Genomic DNA, 25,410 nt, shown 5'->3' with positions numbered 1-25,410 from the left:
CCATTGAGTTTTCCATCCTGGCATTTGGAGAAATTTTTAAAATTCACTCTTGCCATTTGACAAGTTGCCAAGTGGATAAAGAACCAACTGATGAGATGGCTAAGGTGTGGTAGACATGTTTCTATTGGCCGAGCTTGCTGTTACTCCGAAGTTTATCCTCAGTACCACACGGGCTACCCCACTACCCTAGAATCCATTGCTCCATTGAAAAAGAGAAAGAGTCCAGACTCTGTTCATTAACTCAGTGAGCATGGCCTCAGATTCCTGGTGTGACTTCACTAACCTCAACAAGTTATAAAGACTTCATTTCTGTCATGACTATACTATGGGAAAGTATATGCAAATTATGATGGGATGGGATAACATTCATTTTGCATTTATCCAGGGCTAAGTTGTTTGCTTTGCATTTGACATTTATTATTTCACCCTCAAAGCAATTCTCTGAGTTAGATTATATTCTAATTGTATAAATAAGGAAACTGGAGCTCAGAGAGTTTATTTACCCCAAATTATACAGCGAATCTTAAATGGAAAAGCTAAAATTCAAACCTAATTTTCTCCGGTTCCAAAGTCCATTATAAAACCACACTTCCCTATCTAGTAGCTACCACCCAGATTTGATTTGGGCCCCCCATTATCAGGTTTGCACATACATTTTGTTAAGAGATCTTCAACACAACCCTTTGAGATGGCTGAGAATTTCCAAATCAGCGGCCACAAATGCTGATTTAGAATTATATTGCATCTTTTCTAACTAATGAAAAACTTTCAAACCACTAATTGTCACCTATCAACTTTGAAGCACCATTTTCACAATCATAATATGGAGAGAGTGATGTTACTTAAAGTGTTTGGGGAGGATCAGATAAATTAATAATCAAATCAAACTTTACTGAGTTCACTGTGGTGAGCATTCTACATTTCCATAGTTAATTGAATCCCCACGACGATCTTTCTAGGCAGAGATTATTAGTATTCCTATTTTAAAGATCAGGAAACTGAGGCATCAATTAATTAATTAACTAACCTAAATTAGCAGAGCCAATAAGTGGCAAAGCTTGACTAAACCCAGGTCCAAGCCCTTTCTTTTAATCAGTAAACTAATCTGTAAGTCCCTATGCAATCTTAGCTGCTTTTATTATAATTGTTTTCATGTTTAAAACACTAACAAGAGAGAAAATTGTCCAGAAATAAGTACATAGTCACTGAAGAGAAAAATTACTATCTGGAACTCTTCACCTGCACGTTCTTCCTTCCACTTACTTTAGTTTATTAACCCCATGGATGATGTCTGACTCCTTTCTTAACTTGTTTAGGGCAGTTTCAAGTTAGTTGACTTCTGAGAGTTATTGAGTAGGAAACATTATAAATTGTTTAGATTAGGAGTTAGTGTGTTTAGAAGCCTTTTCATAAATTTGCATTTTCAAACTGTTACTGGCTATAGCACTGCAGATGCTGTGATGAGGAACTCCCTCTCCAAAAACACAGTGGATGACAAACCTCCAAAGCTAACATGTTGTTTACAGAGATGGAAAAGAAGAGGATGGACAAGCATAATCCTAAACATAATTACAAGGCTTACAGTCCCTGCTGGGGACTAAAATGTTTATTGGCTTTCCTTGTGCAATTTAATGTTCTTCCTCCCAAAGCCCTACTCCAAACTTGGAACTTCTCTGGAAATAGCATCTCGTTTGAGAGAATGCCAAGTATTTGTGTCTGGGTCCTTTGCGTCTTTGCACCAACTCAGAACTCAGAATAGCAGCTCTAGAAACTAAGGCGGGGGATAGTCTGGGTAAGGGAGTTATACATCTACTTGCGCATCTTCCTAATAAATTTCTTCCATCTTCCTCCTGGAAAACAGCTCTTAGAAAGATGTGGTTTTAAATGAGACATTGGCTGCATACTGGTAGTCCAAGATAGTACAAGTCAGTGGTCTCTGCAGATCTGCTAAAGTCATATAAGGAATCAAGGATGTGGAGGTCAATGGGAAGAATTCATCCTGCCGCCATTCTGATCTATGCAAGGAAGGACGACCTGAACTCATAATACATTTGATAAGTCCCAGAGCTCAGAAACCAGCCCAGGGGGAAAGGATGATCTCAAAGGACATTTTGGTGTATGAAAAAGTCTACCTAAAACCTCATCAGATATAACTATGTAGTATATAGAAGAGTATGAATCCTTACCTTGGCTCAAGGCTGTTAACTTTAGGGGAAATAATTTCATGAGTTCCAAGTTTAGTTTACCAAATGATACACAGTTCCTGCAAGCAGTCCAAATTTAGATAGAAAAAAGCCTTAAAGATGATCTAGTTCACAGGTTTCCCCAGTACACTGAAATCACCTGAATCATTCATTCCTTTGAGCTAAGGTCTGAATGTGCTGCTAGGCTTGACGACCACAGCTTATAGCACACTGCCCTGGTTTCATTGATCAGGCAGCTGAGGTGTACGGTAGTTAAGATTGCTCCACTTACTCAACAAATATTTCTGTGAAACTGATAGTATTGATGTGAACAGTCTTGGGCTAGTGAAGTGATTTGCACAGGTCACACAGCCAGAGTGATAGTTTAAACTAGAACCCCAATTCTCTTGACTACTGAGGGCCTTACAATCATATCATGTGACAATGACATTTCTTCTATTTCCCAATAATCAAAACATAAGAAAACAATGGGGCTTCTCTGGTGGCGCAGTGGTTAAGAATCCGCCTGCCAGTGCAGGGGACGTGGGTTCGAGCCCTGGTCCAGGAAGATCCCACATACCGCGGAGCAACTAAGCCCGTGCGCCACAACTACTGAGCCTGCGCTCTAGAGCCCAGGAGCCACAATACTGAGCCCATGTGCTGCATCTACTGAAGCCCGTGCACTCTAGAGCCCATGCACCGCAACAAGAGAAGCCACCACAATGAGAAGCCCGCGCACTGCAAGAGTAGTCCCCGCTCGCAGCAACTAGAGAAAGCCCGCACTCAGCAACAAAGACGCAACACAGCCAAAAAAATAATAAATAAAAATTTTAAAAAAGAAAACAATGAATAGCCTTGCAAGATTTTAATTATCTTGATTTTCAAAGTAAAGCTTTTTTGTATATAGCTTAGATTAATTGCTTAAATATAAACATACTTAACAAAATGTTAATACCATTCCAATATGATATTACTAATTTCAAATTGGCAGCACAAAACTAATTATAGTATTTTAAATTTCTTCAACACTCCACAGTTAATTTACGATTATTGAGACGCTAAGACAAGATGAATTGAAACCTCAAATTTTCATTCATTCCTATATTATTCCCAGTGTTTTCAGTTGGTTCTAGATTTTTATCTGAGATTTGACAACAGCTTTATTTATTATTCTTATAGCTTCCTCCCCTCTCAACCTAGGAAAACAAAAAATTGATTTATTTTTCTTAAAACAATCAAGAAATAAGGATGAAATTCTAAATTTTCTTGAAATCCCTTGTCTTAAAAATGTTAGGAAATGTTTACTAATTTAAACTTTAGATTTTTTAACTCATGTCATTTTCCAAAGAAATACTCTTTAAGACTGTTCCTTTGTTCTTCATATGACATCTATACATATAATTCTGCTTTTGAGATTAATTTCTATTATTAAATACTATTCTGAAGTTGTGCTCTTATCAATTCATTGAAGGGTAAATTAGAATTTTATAAATTCTTCCTAGGAATGCAGGGCAAAATCATATCAATAAATAACAATCTGACTTATTAAAAGCACAGTAACAAAAAGTAAAATTAGAAAAAATGTTAATTAGTCAAGCAAATAGTCAAGAATATGTCAAACTTTGACATATTTTTTTGAGATAAATTGGCATCATGTAGGTTAGCATGATCCTTTTTTATGGAATTCAACTTATTTTTACTCACTTTAATTAGTTTTTGTGTGCAGATAAAATGGAAGGCAATGGAAATTTGGCTTGCAAAGTAGTTCTAAGATGATCTACATCCACAATCTGGTTGTAATATCATAAAAATATGTTTATTATGTGAGAATGGTAATTCAAGTTGGCATTCAGTATAGACATAAAGCAATGAGCAATGCAAGTTAATTTCAGTTATTTATCCTGGGAATTTTTTTTTTTTTTTTTGCTAAAAAGGCCAGAATATATGATAGCATTGGCTCATTCTTCCCAAAGCCTCCTGGAAAACATGTCTATGAAATATAAGCTCCTCAGTGCTAAACATTTTACTGCATTTGGGAGAAGCATAAAATTTGGTAAGAAAGGAAGTGTTGGGTCTTCATTTTTCTAAGTTAGTATGGAGCCTGCCTTAAGGAAAGCTGACCATGGGCTGAATTTGCATCCCAGAAATATATTTAATTTGTATTACGGACTCAAAATCTGACTTCCAAAATTGGATATCTAGCCCTATTTTCCCCCACCTCACACACATCAGCCTCTCTCCCAGGTCATGACTACTGTCCAAGCAGAGAAAAATGAATTTCCCTGAGTACATATGTAACAATAACTAAAATGATAATTAATTAATTAATGGGTCTTGGGATTTAAATGTGTGGCTCTGCTTTCCCCCATTCGTTTCCCATTCTACCACATCTCTCTGCCCTCACGTTTTTCGAACTATTATATTTGTCCTATCCATCTGTATCAACATCACCCTTCCTTAGGTTCAACTAGATTCTGCACTTCTTGTTACCCTTCTTGGTAGACTAAGGTTTCAGAAGTTCCTACTTAACAGCAAACACTCTTAGTAATCTTTTGATCACAGAGTCCCTTGACAGTTTCTCAAAATGATATTATGAAGGGGAAGTAAATGTTCCCTTTTTCTACTCAGTTTCTTTTTAGAGTGTTGATTTCATTCCCTGTCTGGCTTAATTTCTTCTTGGGATTGCTGGATTGATTTTGCAGTTACCACTGAATTCCTTCAACATGCCCTAAACAGACAACTGTGAGTAGTAGGAATGCTATTTCAGCTGATCCCATGCTCTTCAGCCGGGCTATCAAGAATTAGAAGGCCCCAAATATTTGGTCACATTGGATTGTGAAATCATAATTGAGATATACCTGACAAGTGAAATCATCAGTTAAACTTGATTCTAGGAATCACGTAGGTTAACATGATTCTCTTTTATGGACTTCAACTTAGTTATACTGTATTCTAATTAGGTTTTGAATGCAGACAAAATGAAAAGAAATGGTCCAATTTAGGAGAAAGTTCAAACTTCAAAAGTCATGTAGTGTTGTGTAGACCTTACCTTCTGAGAGAAATTACTTGAGAAGATGAAAGCACTCTCCTAATTTATCAGGTAAATGTGTACAACTTTGGACATTAAGTGGAGAACAGAAAAATTGTTCTTAAAAAATTTTGTTGAGAAGTAAAAACAAATGTCTTATTAAAGATCTGTTTCTTTTGAAAAATGCTTCATCTGAAAACTAAGGATAGAATATATAGCTTTGACATAAGGGCTCATCATTTATGAAACAATCACTTCTGTCTCCAAGTTGCAAGGGAGGGATTTGTCATTCTGATTGAATCTTCCCTTTAGTTTTTCCCAACAGCTGTGTTCAGATAATTCATGACTCCAGTGTTTCCTGAGCCCTGGATAATTTCACAGACATGTCTAATACGGGCCTCCATATTTTCAGAAGAATATGGAGATCTTGGAGGAGATCCAGGGTAGACCAAGGGACATGATTAATGGATTGGAAGTTGGAGTTTATGAAGAGAGTTTGTGAGATCTGATTTCTCGCTATGAGAAAAGGCTGAGGGGTGACTTAATAGCACAAGAAGGTTAGGAAGCAGCTGTTCTCCATCTTCACTAAGGTTGGATGAAATGAAATAAAATATAAATTGCAACAAGAACAAAAATGTGTTACAAGTGGGAACTTCTAAGCATTAGAATGGCTGGATTCTTAGGTCCTCAGAAGAAGGATGAGTAGTCTATTTCCCTGGTCTGCGGTGATAGGCCTATGAGTAGTGAGGAAGATGAGATAATCTCATAAGATCCCTTCTGGATCTATCTTTCTATAAGTCTACCTAACCATATTTAGAAAAATTATTTTCCTGAACTATGTCTCATTTTCTCCCTACCACTACCTCCACCCCTGATCCCTTATCCTTTGTCCACCTTCTGTAAAACACTGCTAACCAAAAATGGCTAGGGCACTGATCAACCATGGGGGGGAGGGCCCTCCCCAGCTGCTAGCTGCCCCTCCAGCTTTTTTTTTTTAATTAGTTAATTATTTATTTATTTTATTTTTGGCGGCATTGGGTCTTAATTGAGGCACGCGGGATCTTTCATTGTGGCATGCTGGCTTCTCTTGCAGGTTTTCTCTCTCTAGTTGTGACACGCGAGCTTCAGGGTGCATGGGCTCTGTAGTTGTGACGTGTGGGTTCCAGAACTCATGGTCTCTGTAGTTCGCGGCACATGGGCTCTCTAGCTGAGGTGTGCCAGCTCAGTAGTCGTGGCACGGGGGCTTAGTTGCCTCACGGCATGTGGGATCTTAGTGCCCTGACCAGGAATCGAACCCATGTCCCCTGCATTGGAAGGCAGATTCTTTACCACTGGACCACCAGGGAAGTCCCTGTCCCTCCAGCTTTGGGAACAAGTTTCTTGTCCATCACTGCTACCCCTTGGCCACTAGGGTCATGCTGATGGTCATTCTTCTATAAACTAAACCTCTGACAAGGGAAAACAAAACCAAACAAAGCATAATTTCCTACTTCTAACTAACTCACAAGTGGCCCAATGGATTAAAAGACAAACATTATGTCTAGAATTTGAGCAGCTAAAGGGCTGAAATGTGTTTTACTCATCGCCTTGATTCTAGTCCACAGAGCATTGGCTGGCAGTAGGTGCTCAGCAAGTTTTTATCAATTGAATGAATGGAACTAAGAAGTGAAGGTAGTTAACTGAAGTTGAGAAAGGTCAAGAGTGTTAGAGGTTTCCAAATGATTCCACATGTGAGACAAATCTAAAGCCTAATCCTTGCTGCCACATGTGTGCCATTGAGGATTTTATTCCCACCAGGCCTGGGCTATCCAGAGGACTTGGACAAGGCATCACAAGCTGCTTGGGTCCTTCCTCCAAAAAAAATTCACCATAGGCACCGTGTAGATTCAGAATCATGGAAAAATAGGCCAAATTCTTAGTGTGATTTTTAAAACATGACTTTAGGAAGTTCAGTAATTATTTTTTTCTAAATTATATTTTTGCATATGTTGCTAACTTTCTCCATGAAGAATATAAAATTTAGCAGTAGGGAATCTCTCACCCCAATCACCACACAGCCTAAATAGTTGGGTCTCAAAAATATAATCCACTCCTTACAATCTGATTCAATGTCCTGAAACCCTTTGGTTTAAACTTGCTAAATCTCCTGGCTCTTCTCCCAGCAAAACCAGCAAAGAGTCAGCTACCATTGTCAGTTCTAACTTTTGTCCTAAGCCCTCAATCACATCCCTTCTGACTATGCTTACAGAAACATTATAACAAGTAAACCAATTTATTCCTCACTATTATTTTTTAAATGTTCTCAGGGAAAATCTGGTAACTCGGAGGGCTACAAGTTGAAGACTCTTATATGTCTGGGAGTTAGTTGTTTCATAATGGTTTTTATCCTTTCTTTTTTGATCCAATTAAATATTATTTCCAGTTGGGATCAGTTTTTGACCTTCTTGTGCTACTCTCCTAATCTTGGCCCTTCTAACATTTTCTTACTATGGTTCCTTTCTTTCCTTTGCCACTAATGGCCATGCCTGGTTACGTAATTCCTGTAACAGGTGTTAACCAATTTGGACACATTTGAATATGGCACACAGCTATTCTTATGGTTTATGAGAAGCTTACAGACAAGAAGTACACCTCATATTAAGGTACCATCTAATGAATAGGGATATTATTCCTCCCTTAAGATTTTTCTCAGGACGGGCCTTACTCAATAATTTGGAGGATTGAGAGTGACAGTTTGGCATTAGATTGGGGCTTTGAAATCATGAATTTGACATCTTTGCCACTCTGCTCAGCGGGAGAGTTTTCTGTTTACTTATTATTTTCCCTATGCTAATTACTCCAATTTTCAGCAGTTTTTGAGGTCAATTCATTTGATTCTGAACGCCTTTTTTTTTTGCAAGGAAGACTGAAGGCAGGAGTAACTAGGAAACTTAAGTAAACATAATTAAACATAAAATGCTTATAGTGATAGTAGAATTGACCTCAGCCAATTAAAATTATTAATAGAAAAAATATGTCAATGTCAAATCTGAGCTTACTGCCTTTGTTCCCACTTGGGTAATGAGGATTAGTTCACATTTCCTGACAAGAATAGATGGGAATTTCTCCCTTACCTTTGTCCTTCTAGAACATTGTGTTAGGATAGTATTAGACCAAAACCAAAAATAGGGATTTTGACTAATTCAAAATTAATTTTGTAAGTGAAATAGGGAGCATTTTCTTTTCAAGCAGTGAAGTTTTTCCTCCTTTTGGTGATTGAGGAAATATTCAGATCACAAACTTGGAATCTTTGCTCCTAACACAGCAATCATGTCAGAGACCAATCTTTAAGAAGAGTCAGAAATACGTGCTCTATATTTTCAGCATCACCCGTGATCACAATAGGAAAATGATTTTGTAGAAAGTTTGATCTTAGATCAGACCTCTAACACTATCTCTATATGCTACCTGAATTAAAAAATTATTCAGAATTCCATTCAAGACACTGGTACAACTTTAATTTACCTTGGTGTCGTTTTTAAATGTAAGATGTATTTTTTTTTTTTTTTTTTTTTTTTTTTTTTTTTGCGGTACGCGGACCTCTCACTGTTGTGGCCTCTCCCGTTGCGGAGCACAGGCTCCGGATGCGCAGGCTCAGCGGCCATGGCTCATGGTCCTAGCCGCTCCGCGACATGAGGGATCTTCCCGGACCGGGGCACGAACCTGTGTCCCCTGCATCGGCAGGCGGACTCTCAACCACTGCGCCACCAGGCAAGCCCTGTAAGATGTATTTTTAAGGCAAATAGGCAAGTGTTTAAGTATGGGCTTTTATTGTTTTGGTAACACCATAATCACAAATCAGAAAGTTTGGAAATGCTCAGAAGTGTCCAGAGGTCTGATTCATTAGAGGGTTTATCTGAATTGGCATTTGATCTTCTTTTATTTCTAAATATTCCTGACATTTCTATTCATCTGTCTTTTCCTCAGTAAAACTGCACCACACACTGGAAAGTAAAGATATATGCATCTGTATAACATCAAGGGAGAGTAGGAGTAAGAAGACTGGCCATAGATACAATCAGAGTCTCAGAAATAAGGACACTCCTTCCTTCAGAAGAAATGCTGACGTGGCGACGTGAATTTAGCATATAGATTTGCCATAACTTCTCACTCAACAGCACTGAGAATGCTAAGATTCTTGATACGCACTGGCTAGGTATTTTTCAGGAAGGAACTAAATTACAAATGAGCTTAAAAACCTGAGGAAGTAATTCATTTTCAAGCAAATTTAAAGTTGGAAAGTAAGCATTGGTTTGAAGTTAGCATAAAATTATTTAAAAAAAATCTTAGGGTAGGGCTCCTCCAGTACTTTATAAATCAGTACATGTTTTGTTTTTTTAAATTTATAATCTAGCCTCTCAAATTGTTTTGCCATATTAAAAGAAATTGTGTCTGCATTCAGCCTACACCCCTGGGAGTCAATTCAGAGGTTCTTTGAGGTGGCCAGGCTGGGCTTCTTGGCCTCTGTCCTTCATTGCTTCCAACTAGCCAGTCTATTTCACTTACATTAAATATTCCACAATATACTTCACCATCTGTGCTGTATGGTAGTTTGTATTGGTCATGTATACCCTCAAGTTGATAGAGGTGCAAAGCTAAATGTATGACACTCTAAGAATATGCATGTATTTGAATAATTTGACTATTCAGTCCAACAGTTTGCAAAGAGGCTCTGTAAGATCACACATCCTGATAACACTTCCAAGAAACAGACAGCTTCCCTTTATTGGGGGTGGAGAGAGAGGCAGGGATATTTCTATCTAGAGTTCCTGATTTATTAAAGTCTTATCTCTGGCATTTAGCTGTGTGAACTTGGGCAAATTATTTGGTGGCACTGAGCCTCAGGTTTTCATTTATAAAATAGGAATAATAATTTCTGTGACTAGTCTTTAGGAGCTCTAAAACAGCTAATATAAGTGCACTCATTTTTTAAACTGTAAACCCTTAGGTAAACTGAACTGAGTATATAATGATATTATATACTCAGTTCAACAGCACACTCTTGATAACCACAGGAGGGTCCAGGAAAGGAAACTGTTTATAAATCTTTCCCTTTCCCCAAATTAATGTTGGACTGTTTAGACAAATTTTTAAAGCAGTGAGTCTTAGCAATTATTAGGTCAAACCCCTTTGAGATTACAGAAAAAAATGCACATACACATAGAACTGCCTACCAAATTTGGGGGGAATGGGAGATTGCTATGACACTCATTTATGCATCTCTTAAGAAAGAGTGTTTCTCAAAGTGTAACCTCAGATTTTCTGCTTCCCATTTGCTAGAGGTGCTTGTTAAAATGCTAATTTCTGGACGCTGCCCCACCCTTACTAAATCACAATTTCAGGAGGAGAAATCTGCATTTTAATAGGCAACCCAGGTGGTTTTTTTATGCTCGGAGGAGGTCCAAGGACTCCAAGTTAAATGCTGGGGTCTTGTTCCGTTCCTTATTCTAAATTTTAAGTTCTGTCCTAGTGCTTACGAATCGGTCGAACTAATGGGAAGAAAATTCAGCTTTAAAGCAGGAACCTAGGTAGACGTTTGAAAACGTTCGTCCAATGGCAAAATGAAAATGGTCCTCTGGACCCTGGCCACTTAAATTCTCTCCAAGGGTCTCGGCTACCTGCAACTAAGAATCCGAAAGACTGCTCTTCTGCTGCGGGGGGAGGGGCGCGAGGTGAGGATTAATTGAGCCAACTGCCCATCCCCTACACACACACACACACACACACACACACGTTAAAACAGAGGCTTTTTATTTATCTTTGCTGCCCAGGTTCTTTATTAAAAGGGTTGTTTTATGTGTGTAAGTTTGCTAGGGAGGGAACTGAAAACATCTGCAGAACCATGCAATGCCCTTTAACGGAACTCTTCTAATAAAAGATGTATCATTTTAAATGCGCTGAATTTTGATTCTGGTAATTCGTGCACTAGAGTGTCTATTTCGAGGCAGCGGAGGTATCATATGACAGCGCACGTCAAGGCACCGTGGAGCCCTCTCGTGGACTCCCACCCACTTTCCCATTCACCCGGAGAGTGCTGCTCGCGCAGCCGCTCCCCCAGGCGAGCTAGCATGAAATCTCCCTGCTGCCGAGATCAAATGGAGCTCTTCGCTCAGGGGGTGCGAGTATTACCTCCGCCATGCAATTTCCACTATCAATAATTTAACTTCTTTGGTGCAGAACAGAAGGAGTACATACCGGGCACCAAAGACTCCCCCCTACCACTTCTTTTTAACCAAAGGGAACGTGAAAAAAAGAGTCTGGGAGTTTCGGTGCCGAAGTCTTCTCCAGAGCAGCTGCCTTGATGTTTACTTTGACAAGTAGTGACTAATAAGGTGGGTTTCTTTTCTTTCTTTCTCTTGCCGTTTTTCTCTGGTCGGCTAGAAAGCGTATGGCTTGAGTGAGGTCTGTCATTGCCTCGGCTTCCTGGCTGGAGCAAGTAACTTGGTGTAACGTTATCTGGGGGCGTTCATTAATAAAAAATGCCGTTATTATCTTGATTGAATTCCTATTAGGCAAACTCCGGAGAGGTCAGTGCACGAACTCTGTTTAAGCCGCGGCGTGTTTAAGGTAGCGGAGTAAACCAGTAGCCCCCATGCTCCATGCGATTTCATTGTGTGCTAGCGTTTTCAAGCTCCGTCGTGCGGGAAGGTGCGGGAAGGTGTGTCCATGGCCCGGGAAACGTACGCCCTCTCCCTCAGAACTTGGGTGCCGGGATGGGGCGGAGGGAGTTGCCGAGGAGGGGAGCAAGACCCTGGGGGCTCTGGATTCGCGCTCGCTAGCTCCCGCCCCGGCGCGCACAGCCTGGGTTTACGCGGAGGGCGCGGGACGCGGGGTTCCCCGGGGCGGGGGCTAGGTCGCCTCTCAGAGCCGCGGGCGTGGCGCGCGGGTCCAGTTGGGTCGCCCCAGGGACGGGCGCAGGGCTTGCGGGGCCACGTCGCGGGCCCCCAGCGACTGGCGGAACGGGGCGCGCGGGCCCGGGGAGCTCCGGAAGCCCGGGGAGTCCCGGAGGCCGAGCGGGGGCAAGGGAAAGGCGCGGCGTCCCCTTTAAGCGGCCGCCCCGCACAGGTCTCGGTGGCGCGGGCGAGCTCGGGGGTGGGGGGGGCGGGGGGCGGCGCCGTTTGACCAATCGAAGCTCAACCGAAGAGCTAAATAATGTCTGACCCGAGCTCGAGGCGCAGGCTGGAGCTCTGGGTCCCCGTCGCCGCCGCGCCGGGGCGCACCCGCCCGCTCACCGTCCCGCGCACCCCGTCGCGCCACGGGCTCCGGGGCGGGGCCGAGGAACCGGCCCGGCGCGCCCCCCACCTCCTCCTTGAGAAGCTTTGATGAGACGCTTGAACTGCAGCTGGCACCCGCTGCTGTGGGGCCGGCGGCGAGCGGCTCCGCGACGGGGACCGGGGCTGGGCGCAGGGGCCAGGAGCGGGCCAACGATGTGACTCCGCCGCCGGGGACCCGTGAGCTTTGTGTGAACCCCGAGGTAGGCGAGCATCGGGCGTGGGTCTTGGCGCGGGAGCCGCCGGTCCTCCGGCGAAAGTTGGCTGGGGGCGGGGGGTCCTGAAGTTATGGGAAGAGGCCAGAACTCCTCCTTTCCTCCCTTGCACGAGTCCCGAGAAGGGGGGACTTTGAGTTGCTCCTTCGGAGCTTTCTCCTCCCACCCCACGATCCAGAGGGGCAGCCAGGACCCCCGAGGGAGAGGGACGCCAGGAAGCCCCGAAGTGGGGGAGAGAAAGCCAAGAGGAGAACCAGAGCTGCGCGATGGGAGAAGACGGCGCCCCGGTGTCCCCCGAAACCCTTCCCCAGAGGCCGTGAGAGCGATTTAGGGCGCCAGCTGTCGGGGGCCCCGACTGAGGTGACGGGCTTGGGGCTGAGATGGGAATCTTTCCCATGGGCTGGGAGGTCCCCGCGCAGATTTCGGGGGGCCCCTTGCTCCCTCAGCCCGCATCCCCGTCCGGGCCTCCAGCCGGGCTGCACACTGTCACCTGCTCCCCAAGAGTTGAGATCAAAGCGGACTTATCCAGGTCCAGTACCAGTTTATCTCAGGAAACCTGAGACACTGCTGCAGCTCGGACGTGAAAGGGGCTGCGGGACTCCGGGGCTAGTTGTGCCCACACCTCTCTCCATCCCGTGCCCCTCCCTTGAGGCACCTTACAGGAAAGTAAAAAGTTTTGACTTTCGGGGGCTGGGAAGGATGTGTGTGTGTATTGGGGGGGGACAGGTTGTGACTCGGGTAGGTCTCTGGGGATGCAGAGCCGGGAAGAGTAAATGGGTGAGTGAGCCGTGCCTGGAAAGAAATCGCTGAGGGTTGGAGGCTTTTTGCTCGACGGGCAGAGAAGGGGAATTGCAGACCGGTGGCACCCCTAGGAAAGAAAAGCCTTGGGGCTGCTGGGGTGAGCTAGAGTCACTGTTGGAGGATGCTGTGTTTGTGTGGAGCGGGTGGAGCGGGGTGGAGGGACTCGGTTCGAGGGGCCCGAAGGAGGTGGGGGGCGGGGTGGGGAGAAAGGCTCTAGGGAAGGTAGAGGGTGCCCTCTGCCGGCCAAGCTGCCCCGAGCAGCTGCTGGGGGTGGGGAAGTGGTAAGAGACGGCTTTGCGGAATCCCTTCAGTAGCTGGTAGGAGGGACTTGTTGAATGACGCTTCTGACTCCCGACTCGGATGAATTTCGACTGGTTGCGCCTCTTTGGCTCCAATGCAAAAAGTTTTCCTTGAGCTGGGGGAGCTTTGACAGGCTACGGTTAGTGGTGTGTTAGGGATTCCTGGATCTCATTTTAGTGTCCTTCAGGGATCTTAACGCTTACTTCTCTACGTCAGCAGTAAACAGCGAACGTTTTCTGACAAGAATGCAGGAATGTTCTTGGCCAGAAGCAAAGAAAAGCATATTGCTGAGTGTTTATTAATTCTAGTACAGTTATCTTTTAAAGCAAAGCCATATGTAATTGGGAACGTTGATTTTTCACTGCATATAAGACTGCATATTGATTTCTAATAGGATATAATGTTATTAAATGAGACCTTCAAATTGGCTTGACTTTTGGGAAAATACCCCTTCTCCTTTAATTTTATCCCCCCAAATCTACTTTTTATATGTTCGTTATAAAGTCAGAGGCTTAAAAGTATATTTAAAAGTATATTTGTATATACTTATATTTTTTGCATTTTAATTTATTGAGGTATAATTACAGATTTAATTCATCTAAACATGGGACCCCTCGATGTTTACATTATTTTTTAGGTTGAAGGGTTCTGAGATTATGGCATGTAGCACTTCAAATTATTATTATTATAAGTAATAGATCACAAAGTTTTGACCCTGGGAACCACACCCCTTTAAAACAGCCTCTAACTCCTGTTCCTTGATTTTGCAAATACCTTGCTTAAGATTCTTCTTTTGTAAGTTTACTGCTGGACTTGCAGCAGAGGTAAGAGAAAGGAAAGAGACACTTGTTGAAATGTAACCATACCTTTACTGGAATTTAAAACACATTGGTTACCCTTACTGGAATTCCAGGGCCATAAAGTCGTTGTCTTTTTTTTTCTTCCACTTTATTTTGCAAAATGTGATAAATGTTGGTAAATATAGACCGGTACTAAGTATTATGACAGGAGAAGCACTGTGTATGTAGAGCTATTTTAAGTCATTACAGAACGTTTTCTGTTTGTGAATGATATAAGCAGAAAGAAATGATTTCCAGATAAACAAGACTTACGTACATGTTTTGAAGCATTAGAACATTGCAGACACACTTAGACATCACATTTTTTTTTAAGGAAAATAACAGAGTAATTTTTCACATACCTTTGGAGCCTTTCATTGCCTATTCAGAGCTGAATTAGTAACTGGAAATCTTGTTTATTTTAAGATGATATTTAAGGTCTTTTGAGATTTATAGCAGGTCAACATTTGAATATCCAGAAAATAAAGCATTTAGGAACTCTGTTTTAGGATGTCTTTTCAATAAGTGTAACTTGCAAACAGAAGGAACTAAGAAAGTGATCATTTGCCTAAAATGCAATGATCTCCTCGAATGATTCATTTATACTATGTGAGTCAATTGCCTAAACCTCAAAATGGCCACAGAAGGGTGGGAAGGTGCTGGAATATTGCTGGTTCATTTTGATTCACCAGGAGAGAGGGAAGTCCTGTAAATAATGCAAATTTCTAAAATCCCGGCTCAAAGTCCTTGAGTTTCCTGTTTAATAGGGGGCACCATTAGAATGTAAGTTATTCTCTTCTTCCTGGAATGGTTAAGAGTCCCAGCTTTTCAGTAGTCAAAAGGCATATGATTGATAATCTCATTTCTTTGCAACATAAATAGCTCTGGTTTGTAACTTAAACACACACAGCAAGCTGAGCACACCCACCTGATAGTACAGCAAAGAGCTTGTTTATGTTTTTGTACATTTGTCTTCAGAATCTTCCGTAAGTATCCAACACCTCCGCCACCACCCAACTTGGGTCACACACATCCATCCACAGCCCCTACATGCAGGTAGTGAATTTGTGGAATGTAGCAGCCAGCAGCTTTGGGTCTCAACCATAGACTTAATCTTCTACTGAGCTTCAAGAATATTGAAGATGTACACAATGGAAAGGTCATATACTAGTAGTTGATTAACATTTTAGGTTTTGGAGGTTAGTCCCAGAGTAGACAGAAGAATGATTTTAGACTGGTTGAATGAAAACAGCATGGAGAAGTATTGAATATATGAAAGCTCAACTCTGAATACATTTTAAAATGAGAAGCACTGCTATTTCAGATGTCCATAATGCTGAATTTATTTTAATGGTTGAAACATAATTTTCAACTTTCATCTCCCTGTGTAGAAGATTTGTTTGTGTGAGGGGGCTAGCCTAGCCTAGCCCAAAGCATGTGAATATCTCCCTTCAATAATAGGGTAATTGCTAACTTGTCTCAACTTGTTGTCAAACAATTGTTATGGAGCACAGCAGTTTCCACTAATTGCAAAATTGCTGCTTAATTGAAGGACTCTCAACCATCTAGTGCAGCCTTTCAGCCACTGGCAGCCTCTGTAATCTCAGGCTGTGAATTGCATTTTAATAGAGGAAAGGAGGAGAGAATTCCGGGGAATTCTAGGTTTAAAACAACTGGCTGTTGTTCAATGGAGGAAGAAGTCATTTGAACTTTAAGTTGCATTGTGGTAAATTTTCTTTGTCAGGATGAATAACATGCCCAGATCAGCATTTAGAAAGTGAATCAGTGAACTTCTTGGTTACACTCTGCATCCGTTTACTCTGTTTAGGATGGAGTAATGCCAAACAATAATTGATGTTGGCACGTGAAATCCATATGTCATTTGTATGTGGGGTTTAACCCTAGGAGACAGAGGAAGGCATTGGTATTTTTAAGCTTAGACAAGCGTCCTCAAAGTCTCCTTAAACTTCCACTTAAGGCATAGAATTACTTAATCCTAAATCATTTTATACTTTAAATGCATCTCTGACTTTCCAGAATACTTATACTAAAGGCTTAGAAAAGTCATGGACCCATTTATTAAATATATAGAATCATTATTGATGATAGACACGAAACAATGGAGCTCACTAATATATGGACTTTGGAAAACCTTTTTGGGGGTGAGGGAGTGGCAAATGGGCATGTTTTCTAAGTGAACTGGAAGGTATTCTTATTTCTGTAAGAAAAACATGATTAAGAAGTATTTAAATGAAAGTACTCAAATTCAAGTACAAACTCTGGGACACTTATACTCTTGGTGAAATAAATCTGACCCAATAATACTGGATGCTAAGAAGTGACTCATTGCCTTGATATCTCATCTATACGTTGCCTAAAGTTTGAGCATGGTTCCATTAGATGAATTGGGGACTGGGTGTAGAACAGGAGAGTGACTGGGGGGAAGCAAAGTCAATTCACAAGCTTCAGTGACAGCCATAATAAAATAAAAGTTTATTTCCAAAGAGCCCAGAGAATAATGAATGTTATGCAGTTTTCCCCAGAGGTTCACTTGAAAGAACTTTTCATTGGTTGTCACGGTAGTAATGTCTTGATTTTGAAACCTCACAGAACGTAGTAGCTCTTAAATGTGCTTTCATCTTGGTTCCTTTGGTCTGACTGAAGCTTTAAGACGACCCTCTGTGTTTTTGACATGCCCCTGCATTTTAAAGGGATGAGGCAGGCAAAGGAAGATTCTTTAAATCTAAGACAGCATAACTAGGAAATCTGTAAAATCATATGGTAGAAAAATCACTTAACTTCAAGTGGCTTATTAAAATCAAACTAGAAGGCAATCTTTCCTTTAATTACAACTAGTATGTATACAATTAAGATTTATGTGATGGAAATGGAAAGAAGATAAACGGACAGTTTCAAGGAATTTAAGCAACTCATCAAAAGTTGAAGTAATAGCGCCACCTAGAGAACAAAATCACCAGCTTTACCAGCCAAACAGCTCATTTGCCATATGAGCCATTTTCTAAGACTACAGTTACTAGGATTGCCTTGGCACCCTATTCGGATTTGGTGAGTGTATGTGCGGGGTGGGGGGGGGGGGCAGGGAGGGGATGGCTTAGGATGCACTTCGGATTGTAGATGAGATTTTAAAACAGCCAGATCCATACCCATACCTCAATACCTACACTAAGTCCCTTTAACATTTTAATATTAGCCAGATGTAGAATAACCTGCCGGGAATAAAGGCTGGCCTCCTTTTTAACATTTATTATTTTCAAGGATATATGCTGAAGCATTGAGTACAAAGGTTCTGATTTTATTTACTTGCTACAGGCAATTCATTGCCCTTTCTGAGATATAATAACACCAAATAAATAGAGTAGAGAGACCTTAAAAATGTCTTTGATCTGTGATGATCTCATTTTAACTTTAATGATTTGAGAAGAATTAAGAGTAAAATAAAGGGTCATGTATGTGGCAAGACTTTAAACACCAAAAAAGTAAGGGGCGGGGAAAGGACAAGGAGAAGGCAATTTTAAGAGTTGCCTCAACCTTAGAATAAATAAAGATGTACATCTGAGCCAGCACCAAAACCGGTAACAGAGCCAGGAGCCAATAATTACAAATTAGCTTAAAATTCTTTGATGACAAAATCTGCATTTCATTCATTTTTGCATGCTTCCACAATAGTATCCAAAATGATTCTGGTAGCAGAAAAGGCACTTAGGCAAATATTGTTGAACGAACAAATAGATTGACTAATAGTTGCCTCAGATTCTGACTAGCAATGTGGGCAATGAAGAAACTCTGTAATTATAGAAAAATGTGTATTTGTTTTGCTGGCAGAGAGGCAGAAATTGGAAGAAATAAATGTAATAATAGTTTTGTTTTTCTAGTATGTATTATAACTGTCCTTTAGTTGGCTTAATTCTGAAATTTCTTATGTACAATTTGGCTCACTCGTAAAGTTGTCATGTTTGGACCATATGAAATGTTAAAGCTGATTTAGACAGTAGCAACTATAAAGCTACTGGTGGGGGCTTCCCTGGTGGCGCAGTGGTTGAGAGTCTGCCTGCCGATGCAGGGGACGCGGGTTCGTGCCCCGGTCCGGGAAGACCCCACATGCCACGGAGCGGCTGGGTCCGTGAGCCATGGCCGCTGAGCCTGCGCGTCCGGAGTCTGTGCTCCGCAACGGGGGAGGCCATAACAGTGAGAGGCCCGCGTACCGCAAAAAAAAAAAAAAAAGCTACTGGTGGATTTTCGTTTAAATGTTTTCAGTTTTGGGGTACTGGTGGGCGATGCCAGTCCTTGTGCTTCAGGGAATGGAAAATGGTATATGTTAAGTTGGTTCCAATTTCTGGTAAGCAGTTAACCAAAGAAAGTCATTATATTGTCTGTGTCATGCGTAGAAGCAATCAGGTGCAGAAAACTTTACTTTTCAGGAAAAAAATTACTAAAAAAAAAAAGCTGTATATCTATAGCTTATGCGTACATAGAGAGAGATGGGGGTGCGGTGGGAGAGGGAGAGAGAGAGACGGACGGAAACTCCTTGAATAACATTTTTGCCACATGGGATTTGGTCTAATCGCTCTTGGTTTGGAGCTGTTACCATCAGCATTTGCTGCCTTTTCTGATACTTGCTTTCTGCTTTTGAAAACGGAACCTGTGCTCAGATTGAAACAAGTTTTTCTATCTTTTCACATGTTCATCTGTTTCTTGAATCATGGGGAGTGTTCTTAAACACAGATAAATTTCTTTTACATCACGCAGAATCTGAAGGCCGAGAAATTTGCTTCATGCTGCGGGCAGAGATGCTTGGTGGAGTCCCAGGCCACATTCCTAGAGCAGACTGGTGAAGGTGTTGTCTCTTACGCAACATGGGGAGAGCACATCCAGCATTCACACACTGTCTGATAATGTATCTGAAGTCACAGATGATGGGCGTATCATTCTGAAACATAAAGCCAGCAGGCATTCTGTTGGATGATAGAACCTGGATCATTTACAGTTACTTAAATGTAAAATACTGTGGTTAGGTTAAAAGTCAACTGTATAAATAGAGAGAATATGGAGTTGAGACAAGGTTTTGGGCGCTGACTTAGACTGTACAAAGGAAACTCAGACGTTTTAAATAACTGCAGGTTCAGTGGGAGCCAGTGGTGTGTCTGTGTGTGTGTGTGTGTGTGTGTTGGTGTGCGGTGGGGGGCTTTGGACGAAGCTATTGCGGTTTTGGTCTGTACTAGTAGAAGCCTAACACGCAAATGGAGAAACTAATAATTTCCCCCCATTTCTAAAGTAGACTATGTATGGAATATCTTCAGTTTAAGGAACTGAAATAGGTTGCTTTAGGTACAGCATTAACAAATTGGTGTATATTGAGATCATTATGATCATGATGTATAGGAAGTTGGAAACCATTGGCAAGTGAGGAATGGCTGAGGGAACTTGGACTGGGTGGCCTGGGGACAAGGAAACTTAGGCTGCAATGGTGAACATATTCTTTCTCCCTTAGGTAGTCTAAATCACATGATGGGAGGTACCTGGAAGGCTGGGTTAAGAAGGATTCTGGAGCTGTCCAGGCTCAATGAGAATGTTCTGTTTCTGCCCGCCACGGCTGTGGGATAGAGTGGCAGCATGTGTGACATGTTTTTGACGTCCTAATTTAGAGGACAGTCTTCACGAGTGTAAAGAACTGGCACATGGAGGAGGGAGAGGGTTTTTTTTTATGTTGCCCCAGACAGCAGGTCTAGGACCAGTGATATAATTTAGGCACTGTACGTAGTATCTAGAAGAACTTTCAGTTCCATTTAATTAAGCAGATATTGCAGGCTCACTGCATACAAAGCACTGTGTTGAGGGAATTATGATCTAACAAAGAAAAAAAGAAGCTTCTTTGGAATATGATCAGTTTCCTGTTATAGATGTTTAAGCTGAGGCTGAAACCCATTCAGAAAGGACAGCTATTAACATGGGAGGTCAGAGTTAGGGATATTCTGAAGTACCTTTGTACTCCTAGGTTTTTCAAATATATTGATCATATCATAGGTACGCTCCTTATTTTGAGTTCATATACAATCCTAATGACGATCATATGTTTCTGTCTTTGGATCCTCTACCTGAGATAGGGGCCGTATCATGAATTGAGCATCAGAAATCCTTCTCATTTCTTTGCAAAGTTCTGGGCTTTTACTTTTTTCATGCTTACAAAAGTAATTATTTCTCCTTTGGATCAGACAGAATGGAATGTTTAAAAAAAGAGTCCTGATCAGATTCAGATGCCCAAATTGCTTAAGAAATTAGCTTTTGACATTAGATTTTTTAGAGAGTTCAGCAACTGAACTGAAAAAAACCCTCAACGTTCACCTTCCCCTTCTGGGAACTGCAGAATCCTCAGCTCTCCAAAGAGTTTCTTTTTTTAAATGTAAACTGTCAAAACAGTGGACCCCTCCCCCAACCCCTTCAGGCTCCAACGTGGATGGAGTTAACTTTTCTTTTTGTAACTTATTTTGCTTTCTGTAGATCAGCTGGAGATTAACCAACATGGAGATGTCATTAAAATGCAAGTTTAGACCCTAGGTTGCATGGCCCACTCCTAGTACTCATGAATATTTATTCTTCATGGTCTCTAATACTGCTTTCAAATATTCATATTGTCAGTCATCAAAGCAAGCAGTTTACCGTTTACATCCCCCTTAGAGCATCACATATTTTATATATAGTTCATGTTGCTACATGTATGTTTTCTCCTGTTTCAAAGCTTTTCTTTAAAAAAAAGTAAAAGCATTACACGCAGGGAATGATTCTTTTATTTATTAATTCATCAAGTGTTAATTGAGTGCCCAGTGGGTGCCAGGCACTGGGCTAGATGGCTCCATCCATCTTCAGGTGCCCCTGGATAAGGAACTCCATTGATTCTGCCAGGTAAGTCTTCCATTACCTCTTCATATACTCACTTCAAAAGAGTATTTTAAAAATCTATTGAACAAATTCTCTGAGTCATTTCAGAACTTCCTGCCCACCCTGTATTTTCAGTTATGGATTGTAATATTTTGGAAGAATTTATGTCACTTTTAAGAGATTAATCTTTTTTTATATATATAACAATCGGGTATCATTTCATGTTCAAATTAAGGCAACAAAAATGCTTGTTAGTGTCTTAAACATTTTGCTATTATTTGAGGATATTTCAAGAGGAACTCTTTTATTTATTTATTTATTTTTGGGCTGTGTTGTGTTTTCGTTGCTGCACGTGGGCTTTCTCTAGTTGTGGCGAGTGGGGGCTACTCTTTGCTGCGGTGCGTGGGCTTCTCATTGCGGTGGCTTCTCTTGTTGCAGAGCATGGGCTCTAGGTGTGCGGGCTTCAGTAGTTGTGGCGCACCGGCTTAGTTGCTCTGCGTCATGTGGGATCTTCCCGGACCAGGGCTTGAACCCATGTCCCCTGCATTGGCAGGTAGATTCTTAACCACTGCGCCACCAGGGAAGCCCTCAAGAGGAACTCTTGTAATGATGCTGGTAGAAGCCACAGTAGAAGGAGAACTTCTGGACTAAAGATGCTGTTCATTTCCACTGATGTTATGATGGATTTTTTCTGTACTTACAAGGACATGTTTGGGCCTTTTAGTATTCAGGAGTGTGTCTTTTATTTTGCAGTGTTTATAAACCCTGTGTGTTTCCTCCCTAAAGAAACTAAAAATGTGAAAATGCTTCCATTTACTAGAAGCTGGTTTCATGATTATGCTGAGTAAGAAAAAGAAGGAAAAATCAGTGTAGTAAATACTATATTGCCTTTAAACGTTAGTCAATAACATGCTTAAATGGTAATTTTTTTAAGAGTTTCCTAAAACCACTTTTCAATCCATTGGGTTGGTCTCCTTTCACTGTGAAGTCAGGAGGTGTTTTTGCTCAAATACATGGAATAAATAAGAATCCGTATGTAGTGTTTGTGGATCATGTAAATATGTCAATGGAACTAGAGCACAGTTTGGTACCATCAACTCAGAAATGTTTAGCTTCTTGATATACTGAACAAGGAAGCAAATTTTCATATTCTCTTGTGAATCTCAAAAAAAAAAAAAAATCACAGGATCAGGAAGTGGTAATACATCCCATTTTCCTTCTAATACCAAACCTATAGCCACGTTTCTAACCTTCTCCTTCACTCCTGAGCAGGGCAATCAGAATAAACCATAAATCCATAAATAAAGAAAGAATAAGCCGTAAATAAATAGTGCCAGGACTATTCCATTCATTCTTTGTTCTTTGAGACAAAATCAGAGGGTTAGACACAGGTCCTCTAACCTCCAAATTAGTGGTATAAATGTAAATAAGTACATTGTAGGACTTTTTTTTTTTTTTTTCCTGTAATACAGCCTTAACTTAAAATCCCAATGTGTAAAACAAAAATAAGCAGGGCTGAGTTAGTTGAACTGCAGGTGGGAACATCAGTGTCCTGTCTCCTTGACCTCGATTTAGCCCCTTGCAAGAAGCCTCTCGACACTCTTGTCTGCAAAACCCAGTTGGGAAACTGTTGTTCTAGAGAAAAATCAATAAGTGGAAATCCCAAAGTCTTAAATCTTCCTTCCTTCTTCACGAAAATCACTGTCCCCCTGCCCGTTCCTGTGGCCGTTCTGTCGCATTGAGAGTTGTGTTCATCTGCTTGTTTAAATTATTCACGGATGGTAACTTGGTAACATAGATACGGGTATGTGACATTTTCCCCACTGCATAATTTTTAGAAATAATCATAGACGTGTAACGGCTGAGAAAAAAACGGTAAGGTGCCCTTACCTTAAAGATTTTATTAATCATTGAAATTTATCACCATTAATAAAATTTATTTTAAAATGTTCTTCCTAAAATACCAGTATATTTTTCTGGTTTTCACATCCCTGGCAATGATTTTCTTAAAACTTTGAAGTGTCTATCATTCCAGAGCATCTGATTGTTCTTCAGAGTTAGTCTCATCTAAGAATTTAGGGCAACCCTCGCCATCACTGTTCCATGCAGTATCGGAGATTTTTTTTATATATATATATATATATATATAAAAATTTATTTATTTGTGTGTTTTTATTTTTGGCTGTGTTGGGTCGTCATTGCTGTGCACGGGCTTTCTCTAGCTACAGTGATCGGGAGCTACCCTTCATTGCGGTGCGTGGGCTTCTCATTGCGGTGGCTTCTCTTGTTGCGGAGCACGGGCTCTAGGCACGCAGGCTTCAGTAGTTGTGGCTCGCGGGCTCTTGAGTGCAGGCTCAGTAGTTGTGGCGCACAGGCTTAGTTGCTCCGTGGCATGTGGGATCTTCCCGGGCCAGGGCTTGAACCCATGTCCCCTGCATTGGCAGGTGTATTCTTAACCACTGTGCCACCAGGGAAGCCCCAGTATCAGAGGTTTTGACGACTTGCCCTAGTGCAGTGCCCCAGTAGACATTGGTACTGGGACCAAAAATCCCATCACTAACGTTCCTACATGATTTTATTGTCACATGTAGGTAGGATTGCACACCTCGGTAATAACCTTGTCCAGAGGTGTAGTGCTCCATACATTAAGAAGATGCATCCACACGTCTCATTCCACTTGATCCTATAAATAACCCTTTGAAAACCATTGGGCAGACATTATTCCTATATAACAGTTGAGGAAACTGAAGCTCAGAGTAGTTAAATAACTTGATCCAAGATGTACAGCTGTAGAACCAGAGCAAGGATTACAGCTCCGTGACTCCTCCTAATCCAGCCCTCTGACCATCATGCTGGTTGTCTACAACCGTGAACTGCAGAAGTCAGGTTAGAAACCGTATTTCACCCTTGATGCTTTAATGTGGGTGCCCAGCACAGATGGAGACCAGTGTTGTCACCCTGGCCTAGTGTCCACTCTCTAGAGAAGAGATTGGCAACCTTCTGTGTGCCAAGGAAGAAGATGATGATGGGAAGATAAGAAATGTTTTCTCTAAGGAGTTTTTAAATTTAGTTTCCTTTTTTTAAAAAAAACAAAAAACTCTTGAAAAAAGAGAAAAAGAAGCTCAACTTGTTCCTTGAGCTTCTTAGTTATAATTTTGCTTAAAGCTGAGGGTCCTGTAAGTGAACTGTTGGAAAGCATACCATGGAGCAGTGGTTCTTAAAGACGGTGATCATCAGAATTACCTTTGAAACTTAAAAAAAAATACAGCTATCAGGTCTTAATCCCTGAGATTCGTGGGTTTGGGCCAGAGCCTGGCCATATGTTATGTTTAGAAACTTCCACAGGTGGTTCAGGTGTGCAGGAGGTTTAAGAATTGCTGAACTAGAAACCAAATAAATTTTAAAAGACATCATTTACTTCATCGTCCAAATACTTGGATTTGAGCGTGCTTAGAAGGGGTTTGCAGTCTTGTAAATAATCAGAAATTCAGGAGCTTTGAGGTCAGAGGCCTGTTGAAGATATTCTTCTGACTTGAAAGATAGTGCGTAACTGCAGACTTCCATGTGAGAGCAGAAGGCCTGGCACGACATTCCTGGGCCCAAGCGTCGAATTGGATTCCAAGGCCACCACTTACTTACGAGGTCTAGGCCCTTGTACAAACTACTTCCCATCTCTGTGCCTCAACCTCCTAACAGGGTCATGGTAGGGATCAAGTGTGTTCATACATGTAAAGTCCTCAGGACAGTGCTTGGCATAGTAAATGCTTAATGAATTTCAGCCACTGTTGTTATTACTGGCACTTTCCAGCCCTAAAAGAGTACCTTTTATGACTTATTGTC

At 41.3% G+C, this 25,410-nt stretch overlaps 1 protein-coding gene across 5 annotated transcripts in view; it reads left to right on the top strand.

Moving 5' to 3' along the window:
* The window catches only part of BDNF (brain derived neurotrophic factor), a 55,675-nt gene that overhangs the window by 8,902 nt on the left and 21,363 nt on the right, over positions 1-25,410 (top strand). The window contains exon 1 of one of the 5 annotated variants that reach the window (XM_060017358.1): positions 11,376-11,582. The exons of 3 other annotated variants lie outside the window; for them this stretch is intronic. The gene's annotated coding sequence lies outside the window, so the exon portion shown is untranslated. Of the gene's footprint in view, positions 1-11,375; positions 11,583-12,590; positions 12,725-25,410 lie in introns of those variants that run through there. One more of the 5 variants, XM_060017359.1, reaches the window with a different exon arrangement.

This window comes from Delphinus delphis, chromosome 8 (genome assembly GCF_949987515.2).
Source record: "Delphinus delphis chromosome 8, mDelDel1.2, whole genome shotgun sequence".
Lineage (NCBI taxonomy): Eukaryota > Metazoa > Chordata > Mammalia > Artiodactyla > Delphinidae > Delphinus > Delphinus delphis.
Note: the sequence above shows the minus strand (reverse complement) of the source record. Positions and strands in the feature narration are given on the sequence as shown.